The sequence below is a fragment of the Curcuma longa genome, chromosome 1 (assembly GCF_044706935.1).
Source record: "Curcuma longa cultivar G26 ecotype Majalengka, Jawa Barat chromosome 1, ITB_CL_G26_1.1, whole genome shotgun sequence".
Classification (NCBI taxonomy): Eukaryota; Viridiplantae; Streptophyta; class Magnoliopsida; order Zingiberales; family Zingiberaceae; genus Curcuma; species Curcuma longa.
Genome location: NC_133861.1, coordinates 257,049 through 259,339, shown reverse-complemented (window position 1 = coordinate 259,339; position 2,291 = coordinate 257,049). Strand labels below are relative to the sequence as shown.

Here is a 2,291-nt window from a genome sequence, read left to right as displayed (position 1 = left end):
AGCACTAAGTAAGATTCCTCCTTATCTTAGTTATTGAAGGATAGTGTGTATTATCATGCAACTACAGCTGTAAAGTAGATTCCTGAATGGATTAAGCCTCGAGGAGCTGTCCATCCAGGAAAGTAGTTGCATTATTGTGTACAATAGCTGTAAAGTAATCTGAGAGCATCTGTAAAGAAAAGAGTGAAGGAACGACGATGGAGCCCCATGAGCACCCAGTTCCCCACTTTCTTTCTTCTGCTCTCTCTATATATGTAACTCAGTTTCATCATTGCAAGGTACGTAGTGAGTTACGCTACAAACCTTACTTCGATTCAAGTTTCTTGTAAGTCCCTACTTTTGCAATTAGAATCTTGCCAGTTTATAAGTTTTTCTGTGCATTATTTCTAACTGTGAAATAGAAGTTCGCGCGCATCCTTTGATATCAGAGCGAAATCTATTATGTCTGAGTAAAACTCTAAGGGCAGGATACATGAGGAAGCAAAGGTTAGTCCACTAGGACAATAATCCTTGAGAATGGTAAAAGGACATATCCTAACTTGGCATTTGGGTAAGTATTGCCGTTATAAGACCAAGGGCACATCTATAAGAACCAATCTCCTAAAGAAACTACCAGAGTATTTAATTGAAGCTTCCTGCCTTAAGTATTCTAGTTCCTCTTTGTCAAATTTGTTACTTCTCTTCTTGTTTTATGAGTAATTATAATTACGTGATAACAAGAAACACAAAGTCCTATAGAGACGTTGTTCAAGCCACTGATCCTATAGAAGTGTCTGCTGTTGGGTTTGCAAAGCCCAGTGATTATCAGATTAAGGTCATAAGTAAAACGTTGATAAAACAAAATAATACTCAAATTCAACTCTTGGTTCAAATTGCTGAAAACCTTAAAGAGGTACAAGAGGAGCTAAAAGCTATCAAGGAGCAACAAAAGGGAGGTACATCTACGACAATTTCTTTACCTGACTCTTTAATTGAAAATTTACAGAATCTATCTCTAGGACCTTCTGAGAAACCAAAAGAAGGAAAAGGCAAGTTAAAGGTATTCAAGGACCCTTATAAAATATTAAAAGAATAGCAAGAAAAGTTAAAAAATTAAGATGACTGCCAGAACCACTTCTCAAGCTATTCAAGAGCAACCATCAACTCCTCTTTATGAGGATCAGGTTCAAGAATACAGACGTAATCAAAGGAGACTGCATAATGTTCAACAAGCTGCCAGAAGGATTAGCGGGAGGCTAACTGGAGGATTAAATACTCCTCACACACTTGAACAGCAAATTGACCCTCAAGTTCAACTAAGGCTATCTATGCAGGAAAGAGCATCAATTATTCCTGCTGAAGTTCTATACCATTCAAGACGAGATGATGCTCATCATCGCGTCTATATGCACTGATCTGAAGAAGCAATTCTTTGCATTGATGGAAATCATCAAGATAGAACCTTCATACAGGAAGGTAGCTACAATCAACTACAGAAGTCGTATGCAGTACATCCATCTAGGAGTATTGCAAGTAAGAATTCAAACCCTTCATCGACAAGAAGAATGAACTATGGCTCTTATTGTCTTTCGAGATAACAGATGGCTCGGTGACCAAACAATACTTGCAACAATGGAGGTTGATCTCACGAGGGGAAGTCAGCTTGTCTATATAATTCCTGATTTAATGATAATTATCAGAGATTTTTACAGAAATATCCAGATGACCATTCTAACTCAAGGCTATGAGCAATGGAGAAATGGGGAAGCCAACCTCTTGATAACAAGAGGAATGGTTGGAAGACTCTCAAATACCCCAAACGTAGGGTTTGCCTACGAAATACAAGGGGTAGTGGATTATTTAATAAGCCATGGTGTTCAAGCCCTTCCTGGACGAAGATATTCTACCTCTCAATTGCAGGGATTAAACTGGATTATAAATCCTACACAGGTGAATATCCCAATGCAATTGGCAGAAGTTAATAGCCAAAATTTGATGGACGGAAGGATTTCATTAAGCTTCCGAAACTATGTGGCTGTGAGAACGGCTGGGCAACAATCTAATTACAACAATAATGATGAAGAAATACAAAGTGATGAGGAAAGGTCCTCTCATTTACTTGCTCCCTTTTTATTACATGACCTTGTAGAATCTCTAAAGAAGGAGTATAAAGACGTCCAGCGAGAGATGAGGGAAATTATGGAAGTTCCTTATGGCACTCAGGACTTCCCATATATAGAAGATTAATGATGAGTCAAGGTTTCTATGCATTTTTATCAATTCAATTCTGGATTTTTACTTGAAAATAATTA

The 2,291-nt window shown here is 37.8% G+C and overlaps 1 pseudogene; it reads left to right on the top strand.

Moving 5' to 3' along the window:
* Window positions 1-1,097: 1,097 nt before the first annotated feature.
* LOC141812283 (uncharacterized) lies at window positions 1,098-2,226 on the top strand (annotated as a pseudogene).
* Window positions 2,227-2,291: the final 65 nt, after the last annotated feature.